This window comes from Polypterus senegalus, chromosome 2 (genome assembly GCF_016835505.1).
Source record: "Polypterus senegalus isolate Bchr_013 chromosome 2, ASM1683550v1, whole genome shotgun sequence".
Classification (NCBI taxonomy): Eukaryota; Metazoa; Chordata; class Cladistia; order Polypteriformes; family Polypteridae; genus Polypterus; species Polypterus senegalus.
The window spans coordinates 52,421,082-52,435,181 of NC_053155.1; the positions used below are offsets into that span (position 1 = coordinate 52,421,082).

The window sequence follows — 14,100 nt, forward strand, 5'->3', positions numbered from 1 at the left end:
CGCGGAACAGTGGACCAGCTCTTCACCCTTAGCAGAGTCCTGGAGGGTGCATGGGAGTTTGCCCGACCGGTCTACATGTGTTTTGTGGACTTGGAAAAGGCATTCGACCGTGTCCCTCGGGAATCCTGTGGGGGGTGCTCCGGGAGTATGGGGTACCGGACCCCTGATAAGAGCTGTTCGGTCTCTGTACAACCAGTGTCAGAGCTTGGTCCGCATTGCCGCAGTAAGTCGAGCCCGCTTCCAGTGAGAGTTGGACTCCGCCAGGGCTGCCCTTTGTCACCGATTCTGTTCATAACTTTTATGGACAGAATTTCTAGGCGCAGCCAGGGTGTTGAAGGGGTCCGGTTTGGTGGACTCAGGATTGGGTCACTGCTTTTGCAGATGATGTTGTCCTGTTTGCTTCATCAGGCCGTGATCTTCAGCTCTCTCTGGATCGGTTCGCAGCTGAGTGTGAAGCGGCTGGGATGAGAATCAGCACCTCCAAATCCGAGAGCATGGTCCTCAGCCGGAAAAGGGTCGAGTGCCCTCTCAGGGTTGGAGGAGAGATCCTGCCCCAAGTGGAGGAGTTCAAGTATCTCGGGGTCTTGTTCACGAGTGAGGGAAGAATGGAGCGTGAGATCGATAGGCGGATCGGTGCAGCATCTGCAGTGATGCGGGCTCTGCATCGGTCTGTCGTGGTGAAAAGGAGCTGAGCCGTAAGGCAGAGCTCTCAATTTACCAGTCGATCTACGCTCCTACCCTCACCTATGGTCATGAGCTATGGGTAGTGACCGAAAGAACGAGATTGCGAATACAAGCAGCTGAAATGAGTTTCCTCCGCAGGGTGTCTGGGCTTGAGAGGAGTCAGATGAGGTGGCCCGGGCATCTGATCAGGATGCCTCCTGGACGCCTCCCTGGTGAGGTGTTCCGGGCACGTCCAACCGGGAGGAGGCCCGGGAAGACCAGGACACGCTGGAGGGACTATGTCTCCGGCTGGCCTGGGAACGCCTTTGGGATTCTCCGGAAGAGCTGGAAGAAGTGGCCGGGGGAGAGGGAAGTCTGGGCCTCTTTGCTTAAGCTGCTACCCCCGCGACCCGACCTCGGATAAGCGGAAGAGGATGGATGGATGGATGGATGGAACTCACTTCAGTACATAATAGTGGACATGTCTGGCCATACAGCCATATAGCTTAAATCCTGATCTACCTTAAGGTTCCAGACTCCCCTTTTCACAGCACAAGCCATTCAGATTCACTTTTGCTACATCTGGCAGTATGTTATCAATGTTAGGCAGAAGAAAACCACTTATGTTGAATCCTCCATTTAATCTTTTCAGTTCTATACAGGTTCTGCGTTTCCAATTTTGCTTGTTTACAACTGGAATGTCTGATCCACACTGTGGTATTCTCACCTGGTGCCATTAGCTTTTTCTGCTCAGCCGTAGATTATGCAGTTCATCTTTTAATACTCACATCATTGACACAGGTACATGTCTTTTTTGCTGATTTCCTTATGATTACTTGTTTATTTCAACTATTTGTCTTTCTATCAGTCATCCCGTGGGACACATCTGAATATTTACTGTAGCTCTTATAATGACCAAGGTCAAATGTTTCTTTTGCCTTCTGTACTTTCTAATTGGACTTTGAAGAGGTTCATTGCCTGCAGCATTTTGCTGCTCTCGACCACCCTAAACTCTGTGATGTTATGTGAACAACACATCCCAGGAGCCCTTAGCGCAGAGGTGTCAAACTCCAGGCCTGAAGGGCCATAGTGGCTGCAGATTTTCATTATAACCCTTTTCCTAATCAACAAACAGTTTTCACTGCTAATTAACTTCTTTTCCCTTCATTTTAATAGCCCTGTTTTTAAGGACTCAGTGTTCTTAATTGATTTGTTGCTTCATTAAATGGCGGACAAACAGAATTGAGATGTGAAACGACCAGCTAAATTGGAATGTCAACTCCAGCCAATTTCACTCCAACCAGTTTCTTAATGAGAAGCCAATTCTTGCTGTTAATTAAACTCATTATTTAATTCCATGGCTCATTGCTGCTCTCATTCTGCCACAGCAGACATTTCCAAAACTGTTGATTTTCTGTTTTTCCTAAGAACACCATCAATATGTTTTGGAAACCTGAAAGATCAACCTTACTGAGAACTTCACCTTTCTATATTTTCAGATATTGTGTGATGGGCACTGGTGAGCTGGTCATGTGGCAGCTTATTTTGTGTCTCATTATTGTTTGGCGGCTCATTAAGGAAAAAGAAACAACTAAGGGGCCTAAGTCAAGTTAATTAAAATTAAGGCAAAAAAAGGTAATTAGAAGCAAAAACTGGTCATTAATTAAGAAGGTGGTCAGAATGAAAACCTGCAGGTCCTCCAGGACTGGAGTTTGACACCGGTGTCTTAAGGGAAAGGAGGGCAAGATAATAAGATAGAAAGACAGCAGTTATTAGCGTGTCGTTGAATAAAGTCAGCTTCTCTGTTGTGATACTTAATGCAAAAAATATCACAAAACATGGTGTCAGAAGAAGGACCTGACAGGTGAGGAAGACAACAAAAGCATATAGCGAAAACAAAATATCGATGTCAAGCGCATGCGTAGTACTATCAACGGTATCAGTGCGAGTAGGACTCCTACAGCGAGTTCACAGCATAGACATCGTAGATATTAACAATTAAAAAAAAAATGTATCTTATCAGCTTTATGATCACGCGGGAGAAGAACGGTGTTTTCATTTAACGACAAGTCGTCACCAGGTCTGCAGACTGTTCCATTGACCTGACACGTGGATGGCAATTCACTGCGGTTCCTTTAAGAATTTCTGTCTTTTTCCCAGCCTATCAGCCTATGTATACAGTGCCTGGGAACGCACTATCAGAGTCCTTCTTGCGCTGTTACTGTTGAAAGCTGTATAGCTGCGCACAAAGCACAGGAAATCTGATCTTCACGGGGATCTGATTTTTTCACTACACCGTAATCTGGCTTCACCATTTCAATCATAACAAAACAGAAATTTATTTTACGTTAGTTACCAAGTGGTGTGTGTGTTTTTTTTTACCGCCGTAGGATTCAAGCCTGTGAGTACCGGTCTGAACCATTCCAGCTAAAAGGAAGGGGACGATACATTGTAGAGGCTGCCTAGATTGCTACTTTTGGCGGAAAAAAACTTTTCTAAATTTAACGTACATTTTCACTTTAAAATGTAATTTCAATAACTGGCTAATAAAAACTGATACAATTATGTTCCATTTTTTGAGGGCCCCTGTAAATTACGCGCCCTTGGAATCGTCCTTTCTCCCCAACCCCTTACACACACACACACACACACACACACACGCCATTAAGGAAGGTGTCCGAGAGCAGTCACTATTTTATCGTGATGTGATAACGATTCTTTTAAGTGATTTGATTCAATCCGTTCAGTTCACCAATATCTTTCGAATTTATAAAACTGATTCGTTCACTTCAAAAAACAACACGCTATATTCTACTTTAAAATATAGAACAGTATAACCGTGTAACTACTTTAAACACCAAACAATGTAAACAAAATAAGTAATTAACACATAATAATAATACTTTAATTTTGACAACAAATACAATTTCAATAATGAGTAGAAAAAAACTTACAAATAGAGCCTTGGAATAGTACACACATCATCTAGCTCAGTGCTGGATTAATCATATAAGCAAAGTAAGCACATGCTTAGGGCATCAAGGGTAAAGGGGCACCAAAAAAATTTTTCATAGCCGAATTTATCACATAAATTATTAAATTAATTACATTTGTACCCTTTTTCAAAATTTAATGAAAAATTGATAATGCCTCCTTGTACCTCCCTATGCCGTCACTGTTCGTAGATGGCGCCTTACACAGTGCGTTCTGCATACTGGTGCCATCTACGATGGGGAATTCCCGTTTCATGGTGATTCTTTTAAACGCCATATTATGTCAAAATATTGTGAAAATAATTCGATTCGAAACAATATGTTTTTATATTTTTAAATAATAGTTAATTAAAAGTTATTATCACGTAATTGTGTTTCGTGAATTATCTGTTATTTAACTTAAAATAAATTTCTAGTGCATAGAAAGCATTATTTTCTGTTTTAAGCAAAAACAAAAAATCGTCCCAGTTTGAGGAAAAAATATTCTGGTAAGTCTATTTAATTCTATTCTTGGGTATTTTAAATTCATTTACATTATGTAAAAGTGAAAATCGTTCAGCTGATTACTATTTTACTAATAAAGATCTCACAAACTTTTCACAAAATATTCTTCAAATCTTGTACTAAGAATATGTGTAAATAGATTTGCTAAACTGACACAAAAGCCACAAATAAATGAAATAATCAAAATGGTAAATCTACTTACATTTCAAAAAAACCTTTAAAATCGACCCTGAACGTTAAAATTTGTAAAATTTCGGATGCCATTATCTCTTCAAGTAATGATAAAAATGCGATCAGATCTTTATCGAAAAGCAGTGCCGCACAAAATAAATTTTTAAATCATTTTTGGGGTTAAAGTCAATTTCTACAGGTTTTGGCAGAAGATTGGATAATTTGTAGTCCAGAGATAAATATCATATCAGCACCTTTTGCATAATTGTTGACAAACTTGAAACTGAGATGAAAAGGAGAGGAGAGATATACACAGAAATAGCTGAGAGTTTCTTTTCTATGTGATCTGCCATATGCAACTTCATCATCTACTAACACTGAAAGGTATTCTAAGTACTGTGAAAAGCTGATTGATGCTTACCCAGAGGACTTCAACAGTAATTTCTCAGCTGAACTTCAGCAGTTTCATTTATATGTGTGCCATAAGTTCAGTGCAACAGAAAATGTAAAAACAAGATTCAGTCATACAGAACTTGATAAAATAATTTTAGAAGACAAAATTGAGTGTGCTTTTCCAAATGTAGACATTGCCTTTCATATATTTTTAACATTAATGGTCACAAACTGCTCAGCTGAGCACTCATTTTCTCGGTTGAAATATATTAAAAATCCCCTCAGAACAACTGTGCATCAAGGCAGGCTGGATGCTTTATCTCTATTATGTATAGAAGCAGATGTGTTATGTAAGATTGATTATGAAGATCTAATCAAAGAGTTTGCAAGGAAAAAAAGTAGGAGAAAATTATTACGATACAAATAAAATGAAGCATTCAAAAATAAATATTTTCCTTCTTACTATAAGTATGTTTTGTTTAATTTTGAATTTTCGATAATAAAATAAAATTTTATTTTCTAGTTTGTTATTGTTTTAATATTTTGAATTACTAGTCTAAGGGGGCACCAAAATTACTTAGTGCTTAGGGCATCAAGGGTCTTAATCTGGCCCTGGTCTGGCTGACTGACTGATGGCTAGCAAGTGGACATCGCCCCCAGGTGGCTATAGTCAGGTGTGGAAAAAGTAGACTGCTGGTGTCTCTGTATGAAGAGTTCATTTCCTGTGCTATAAAGTTACAAGAATGTGAAAAAAGCGACGTGTTTACAACATCAGTAAAGTGCGCATATTACCCAGCATCAACACGTACCCATTGATTTTCTGAATCTGCATTTTCCAAATGCATTCTGTCCTTGGAGGAGTGAAGTCAAATCTGAAATTATTTTTGCCTGGGATGTCTGGTCAGTTGCGTAGCACATTCACATATCCACTGTCACCAGCTTAATGTCAAGTTACTGATGTGCCTGATATCATATCTTTAACATTTGGAATGAGAAAACCCCAAAAAGCACGCACAGTCCTGGAGGGCCGCAGTGACTGCAGGTTTTTATTCCAACTAGTTTCCTAATTAGAAAGCAGTCCATGCTGATAATTAAACTTGGTATTGAACTATTTAGCTTGTTAATGCTTGCATTTACCCAAGAGCAATTTTAATTGCACCGTAGAGTTTCCTTCAGTGAGAAAATTATCCATGTGTTTTGTGGACAAGAACAGATTTAAATGTAGTGGTCCTTCCAGTTCCCCTCTCATTCATTTCATTCATGGTAAGCACGTTAGCTGGAGAGCTGCTGGTTTATTGATTATCTGCATCTCATTATTAACTAATGTTTGATTAAGAAAACAGGCAACAATTAAAACTTAAATGCAGCTGCTAAAATCTAAAATAGGCAGTTAAGGGTTCTGAATGGTAACAGGCAAGAGAACTAAAATTAAGCCCAAAAAACGTATTGCTTTAGTAGTAAATAAAAGGGTTCTAATTAAGAAACTGGCTGAAGTGAAAACCTGCACCCATAGCAGACCTCCAGGACTGTAATTGGGGACTTCTGATCTACAAAGTAACTAAAATTTGTCTTTGATGAATATCAACTATCATTATCAGCAAGGACTGAGTTTGAATTAGGACACTGGCTGGAGTGAAAACCAGTAGCCACTGTGACCCTCCAGGACCGTGAATGAGGACCCTCGCAGTAAACTGTATACAATGGTAACCCAGCCGAGAATCAAAGCAGAGGCAGTGACCTACCCAGGTTATTCAATTCAGTTTCGTCTTATTAAGCACACAATGCTTCGCCGCTATAATCCACTACTCTTTAGGTGATGTGTTCGATTTGGACTGCAGGTCAACCCTAAACTGCCTTCCTATTTAAAAATATGACTATAAGGAAAATTGAAATCCTTAAACCCGAAATCATTACTTTAATTCCTAAATTCACTCAGTTACACAGTCTGCTTATCCTTTTATGCGACGACTCCAGCCAATGCTAGGATATTGACCAATATTTTTTATAATGTATTGCATATGTTCAGAATGTATATTAATAGCATAAATAATTAAATTGCAATACCCCATTCAAAAGTGTTGAACAGTTTTGTATTCCGTTTTGTATTAAGTGATATTTTTTTTTCAGACACAATCTAATACTAAATATTTAAAGGACTTTGAAGGAAGCAAAATGCACAAAAGGTTAATTCTTTTTTATGTATTTATTAAAGAAACCCTTGCATCTAATCAGGGCCGTCTTAACAGCATTATGGGCCCCTGGGCAAAGCAGTGCACTGGAGCCCCTACCTACACAACCGCTCAGCAAGTCACAACATACATAGATTAGCATGGGGCCCAGCGTGTCCATGTGTTAAGACGGCCCTGCATCTAATGTGAAAAAGTAATTTTCCCCTTGTACCATTTTTAGCAGTAATAACTAACCAGATGCGTCCTTAAGATTTTGACTGGATCCATACTGCACTATGAAGGACTTTTATCCCATTCATTCTCACACAACTGCTTCAGCTCATTGTCTTTTGTATGATTGCAGAACATCAATCAATTGGTTTGGTTCCTGCTACAATATTTCTAAAGGATTTAGGTATGGAATTTAATTGGGCCTTTCGATTTCTTCAGATTTTACCATTGTGATTTTCACTTGTTTGTCTGCTTTGGATCGTTGTCCTGTTTCAGGACATTGGTTCAGGCCATGGATGGATAGTCTTAACATTCTCAGCGGAATGATATGTTGTCTACACCATGATGTGGCCAGGCTTTGGGCAGCCATGACACCATTACAGCCATGCTTGACCACTGGTGAGCAGTTCACAAAGTAGAGCTTTAACAACCCTCATTCTACTTGGGTCACTTTTGACTTATCTATCCCTAAAGCACTCCTTGCTCCAGGGGAGCTATCCTTCAAACCTTCACTGTCAGCTATGCTGTTACTTGTTCGATTTTTGGGACTTTGTTGAGACAAGAGAGGCCCACAATTCCTTAGATACCATTCAAGAGTTCTTTATTGCTTCATGAAAAATTTGACAACTTAGCCTCAGAGAGATTTTAATAGGGACTTCTGTCCTGAAATTTCTCTATCTGCTTCTGACTGTGTTTCAGTGGAGCCTTGGAGCTTTAGAAATTGCCTGTAATTCTTTCCATACGCACTTTCTCTTGAGTTTTTTTATTTTTTATAAATTTAGCTTGACTGTGGCATGGTTTGCGCATGGCACCTGTCTGCTGATATCCTCACTCAAATGGTGACCACCAAAGTTAATCAGGTTTATATTGGCAAAGCCTGGTCTAGATGAGGCCTGATTCTGACTATTGAAAGTTTGTTATCTCCTTACTGGGATTGACCTCCGACTACAGAAAAAAAATGGTATATTTATTTAGCCTGAATACCAAATAAATACCCTACAATGGCTTGACATGCCATCCTAGGCTCTTTCCTGCCTTGCACCCAATGTTCAGGGGATAGGCTCTGCCAGCCAAGACTCTGAATTGGATTATGAGGGATTTCTGATTGCATTTTTGTGTACCAAAAACACACTTGTATATTAATGAAATGCACATCAAGTTCACAATAAAATATATGCAATTATTGAGGAAGACGCACTTCAATCCTTTCACCATTGCAGAATTGCAGCTCTTGATTGTATACAGCAGATGGTGCAAAATAACGACTGTCACAAAACTGGCCTGTAGGATGTAGCAATAAGCGACAGCAGATGGAGCCAAAGTTCATGAAAAGTGTGGAATTGTACAGTATGGAGTGATTTAGCCATTGCTCACCTATCAGGTAGAATCTCTAAATAAACACTTTGATAAAAAATCAAATTTGAAATGAATTTGAGGCAATAGAACCTGCAACTTTGTTGTTTTCACCAATGTATAATGTTAGTAAGAATCATTCAACCAATTAATCTAGTGGCCTTTCTTAAGAAGAGTGCCTTTAACCGAAACACTGGCATGCAACACTTTATCAAGCACATAATATATGAAGGAGAATAAAAGCTCTAAACAGATGTCCTCCATTAGGGAAGAGTGTGAGATCGACAGGCGGATCGGTGCAGCGTCCGCAGTGATGCAGGCTCTGCATCGGTCTGTCGTGGTGAAAAAGGAGCTGAGCCGTAAGGCAAAGCTTTCAATTTACCAGTCGATCTACGTTCCTACCCTCACCTATGGTCATGAGCTATGGGTAGTGACCGAAAGAACGAGATCGCGAATACAAGCGGCTGAAATGAGTTTCCTCCACAGGGTGCCTGGCCTTTCCCTTAAAGATAGGGTGAGAAACTCAGTCATCCAGGAGGGGCTCAGAGTAGAGCCGCTGCTCCTCCGCATCGAGAGGAGTCAGATGAGGTGGCTCGAGCATCTGATCAGGATGCTTCCTGGACGCCTCCCTGGTGAGGTGTTCCAGGTACGTCCAAACGGAAGGAGGCCCCGGGGAAGACCCAGGACACGCTGGAGGGACTATGTCTCCCGGCTGGCCTGGGAACGCCTCAGGAATCCCCCAGAAGCGCTAGAAGAAGTGGCCAGGAGAGGGAAGTCTGGGCATCTCTGCTCAAGCTGCTGCCCCCGCGACCCAATCTCGGATAAGCGGAAGAGGATGGATGGATGGATGACACAGAGACCTAATTCTCTGAGAAATGTACATTGTTATTTAATCCAAATACTTTTAATGTTATAATCTGTGCATTTAGTGGTATTTTATAACACTGACATACACTTCTAATAATAGAGAGTATCAAGACCACAGTGGCATTTAAGAAAGTACTCATTAACTTACCCAGTATTGCCTGGGTGAGAAAGTAGAAAAGCAAAAGTAGTTACAAATGATATAATAACGTCCTAGTGATGCTTTCTTTCTTTCTGAAATGCATAGCAGGATCTCCTGATTCTTATTGCTGTTGGCATCTAGCATGTTAAGTTAGTACCACAAGCCCCATCTTTTTCTCTGGTGTTCAGACAGTGTATCCTGATTGTGGATGACATAGCATGGCATGACATGGATGACATGGCATAGTATCTTTATAACCCACATATTAGCATTAATAGGGAATTTATTTTTCTTTTCAAAATTGAGGTTATCCATTATTGAACCCTTTATTTAATATTATGTGTAAGTTCTAAATAAGTTTCCTTTCTGTCTTTCTGTTATGTTAAACTTAAGGGGGTGGGGCCACCCACAGGCCTTTATAAGCCTCCATACACTGCAGTGCTTCTCTTCAGCATTGTTAAAAAGAAGCTTTTGTGAATTACTGTTGTGAGTATTTGTTGAATTTCTTTGGTATTTGACACCTTAAAATTCTTTTTTTTGATTTTGCTTTTTAATTGTTGGCTGGTCTTGTTTTGAATTTGTTTTCCTTTTTAGGGCAAACCTCTTTAAATATATTGTTTTGCTCTGTTCTTGGTTTGCAAATATATTTTTGTTAATAAATCGTGAAATATAAAAAAAGGAAGATTGGTTTGGTTATTATGGCCAGAAGGATTCATGGTTCTTCTCACCCTAGAGTTGGAAGTAATTTTTCAAAGATTTTTAGCTTTTCTGTTTTATAGGCCAGTGCAGGCTACAAAATTTAAAAAGGATTAATCTCAATAGCATGACAAGTTCATTTACAATGCATCTTAGATATGGCTGGTTGGTGATGGAGGAGAGGAAACAGAAACTCCAGTCAGCAGCATTAACGTAGGAAATAAACTGCTGGAGGGTCTTGGCCCACTGTCACCTTTATGTTGCTTTACCACTTGGGTACTCCTTAACAATAAGAAAAGAACACTATGAATTCATTAAGGAAATAAATAGATCAGATCAAGTTAGTCAATCAACAAATCCACCAGTCAATTAATTTTTGTTTTATATGGCACCACACCCTTCACACACTATCATAAGACACTTATAACACAAGGAGAAGAACAACACAACAACATTAGGTAAAGTACAACAAATTAAGACAGCTCGATTCATGTGAAACTGCAAGAAATCCGACTACAAAAATTGATCTTCAAGGGGTTATAAAGTGCAATCAGGAGCTGTACAATTACTATTGAAGATTCAGATTTTAGGATATACTGTAGTTATAGTGAAGAGCGCTATAGAAAAGGGTATAGCCAACTGAAACATTACACAGAAAAGTTGACTGTGTAAGTGTAATTTGAACATGACTACAGATGGAGGTTCATGATGAGACCTAGACAAAACTAAATGAACGATACTGAATGCTCCACAAGTCTTTAGGATAAAGAGAACACTGGCTTCAGAAGATCTCAGGTATTTGGCAGGTTGGGGCAAATACAAACAAAGATGACAAGTAAATCAAATAATTTAGCTTTATTTTTTTATTGATTTTAGCGTTTCATTTTATTTTTATTTAAATTTGTTTAACTTTTGATTCCAATAAATACTAATATATCATAAACTAAGCAAAATATACTCACTTAAGTAGCAAGGTGTTCATTTCATTTGCTCCATGTCAAACCTCTGCCAGCAGGATTCTTAACTTCTAATACAGTATATTAATAATTAGAGCTAAAAGAGCTACTGAAATGTGAATTGCAGAGAAGAGTTTCAAGTAAACAAGGAGAGGTAAGTGGTAGATAAACACCCAGACTGTTGCGCAGATCTGTTATTTAAAACCCACAGCGAGAGAGAGTGGCATAGCCATGTTTACTCCTAAAAAAAAAAAGCACAAGATTGAAACTTTGCCATTGCGACCACAGACAAATCGCATTTCACATAAAGGGAAAGCTGTATAGCCAACCCCCCAAAAAATGATCACAAAAGTGCAGATAATTATTAGCTTACCCTTGTATACTGTGGATATCATTAGATTTACCCATGGGCACCAATTGTAGCACCAGTATGCTTAATTAGAAAATAACTTCTTCACAATGGTAAACTGTATAAACATACACACAAATTGTGATGAGAATCTGAAATTCTCAGTCCGTGTTAACAGTCTATAGGAGTTTTTTGGTTGCCCTAGTTTTGCCCAGTGTCACAAAGGTGGGTATATCAGTCTAATTGGCCTGATATGACTTATTGGGGATGCATGAGTTAGACCTGTGACAGTATTGGTTCTTACTAAGTGTGTTCTGTGTTGTTAGGTTAGGCTTCAGGCACCTACAACCATTTACAGTATAAGGTAAAGAAGGCCAAAAAAAACAAGTGGGAGAACAGATGAAAAGAACCAGAAAGATATTCATCAGGTGCTTCTCTTTGTAACGTGAATTCAACAATAGAATGACGTCTGCATGCAATTGAAATTCAAGTTCAAATCCGGTTATTGTGTTAAATTAAACATATGAGGTCTTGAAGATGTGAAGAAAAAAATCAAACAAGTGCATGTCTTAACTAAAGCATTTGTCCAGCGTGTATTGACAGGCTTAGGAGTTAAACCTCATTAGCTCTGAAAGTGGATAATTATTTGGGGTCTAACACAGGAGAACAATATACTCTAACGTTGATCTAAAAGTTAAACAGTGAATCGTTTAGCTGAGTATGCCAAGTGGCACTTATCGAGGAATACTTTAAAGACAGATTCTAGGAAGCATGTTTTCACTCAGAGGTTTCTGGGTATCTGAGCAAATGATAATGCATTTAAAATGTAATCTAGAGAGCTTTTAAAAGGTGTCAAGCTGGGGCATCAGCATAACAAAACAATAAGTTAACCAAACCAGACAAAAGGACCGAATTGTGCCCTTGTGTTCATAAATGTTTATTATGTTACAGACTTCTAGAAATCTGACCTATTTATTCATAGGGACAGAAACTCAATTCACTGAGAAGTTAATCATTGTACTGTATACAATTACAAGGCATGAATGCACACCCCTCAGATACCACTGCTTTCTCGGTATTACATATCACAAAAGCAGAAGTTCACAAGTTCAGTCCTGGGGCCCACTGTGGCTGCGGGTTGTCATTCCAATTTTCACACTAAAGCACCTTAAATTAACTTCACTGTTAAAATAGCAGGGCTTTCTTTTTCCATCTCTTAAATTTAGACAACATGTATTTAGACATCATGAGGTGCCAGAATTTGAACCTAGGACTTCAGTGATGCAGCAGTGCCATCCAACAATTTATTTAACTCACTAGCTAAATTGACTGCAATGTTTGGTTAATTCAGGATCAGCAAATGTGGATTATCTACTAGATGATAAAAAGCGCAGCGAAAAAAAAATTACACAAAGTGGAAAAACCCAGACTGTCATAGTGGTCTCAAGTCCCCCAAACCAATGCAGAAGACATTTGTGCTGTATCATCACATGTATGAAGCATTTTTAAGTTACCAAAAACCATTAATTATTACATTAATTTGGCATCAGTTGAGGATAATGGTGTCAAATTTAAATAATCAAAGCATTCTTAAATTAGAACAGTTTTAATTAGAACTGGCCATTTAGCCAAGCAAAGCTCTTAATTCTACACATCCTGATTTCCGTGATATAAAATTAAATTGAGTTTTGAAGGTACATAAGGACTTTTGAGCCTCTTGTTGTCCGTGTGAAGAAAAACCTAAAGTTTGTGAAAAATTAACTCTTAACAAGTTTAAATCTATTTCTCCATGGTCTTGTTGAACAACTCAATGGAAACAAATGGATCATCCATATAAACTAACTTCAGAATATAAAGCACTCCAATCATGCTATTTTTAAATCTCTTATTACTTAAACTGAAAAAGTTCAGCGCCTTCGATCCTTCTTAACTTCCTTAGAGTCCTCAGTCTACACATTCTTTTATGAAACTTCTGCTTTTGTAATATGGAGACTGTAAATATGGGAGACAAAACACAGAAAAAAGTTTGGGGATACCACCTTGGTAACCTCGTATACATGAAGTTTAGGCAATGAAATAAAGCACATCTTTACAGACATGAGTTTATGAACAGAACTGAATGATGGAAGTCAGGTAGAAAACAGACAATAACTTTGAATAATGTTAGCTTTTGCCCTCCTGGGTGGAATTGAAGAGTCGCATAGTGTGGGGGAGGAACGATCTCCTCAGTCTGTCAGTGGAGCAGGACAGTGACAGCAGTCCGATGCTGAAGCTGCTCCTCTGCCTGGAGATGACACTGTTCAGTGGATGCAGTGGATTCTCCATGATTGACAGGAGCCAATTCAGCACCTGTCGCTCTGCCACAGATGTCAAACTGTCCAGCTTTATTCTTACAATAGAGCCTGCCTTCCTCACAAGTTTGTCCAGGTGTGAGGCGTCCTTCTTTATGCTGCATCCCCAGCACACCACCGCGTAGAAGAAGGCACTCACCACAACCGTCTGGTAGAACATCTGCAGCATCTTATTGCAGATTTGAAGGACGCCAACCTTCTAAGGAAGTATAGTTGGCTCTGACCTTTCTTACACAGAGCATCAGTATTGGCAGTCCAGTCCAATT

The 14,100-nt window shown here is 39.2% G+C and overlaps 2 protein-coding genes across 2 annotated transcripts in view; one reads left to right on the forward strand and one right to left on the reverse strand.

Annotated features, from left to right (window-relative positions):
* LOC120522905 (nectin-1-like) overlaps positions 1-13,673 on the reverse strand; it is a 62,160-nt gene extending 48,487 nt beyond the window's left edge. The window contains exon 1 of the mRNA XM_039743675.1: positions 11,141-13,673. The gene's annotated coding sequence lies outside the window, so the exon portion shown is untranslated. The remainder of the gene's footprint in view (positions 1-11,140) is intronic.
* The window catches only part of LOC120522907, a 190,523-nt gene that overhangs the window by 124,021 nt on the left and 52,402 nt on the right, over positions 1-14,100 (forward strand). The gene's annotated exons all lie outside the window — the stretch shown is intronic.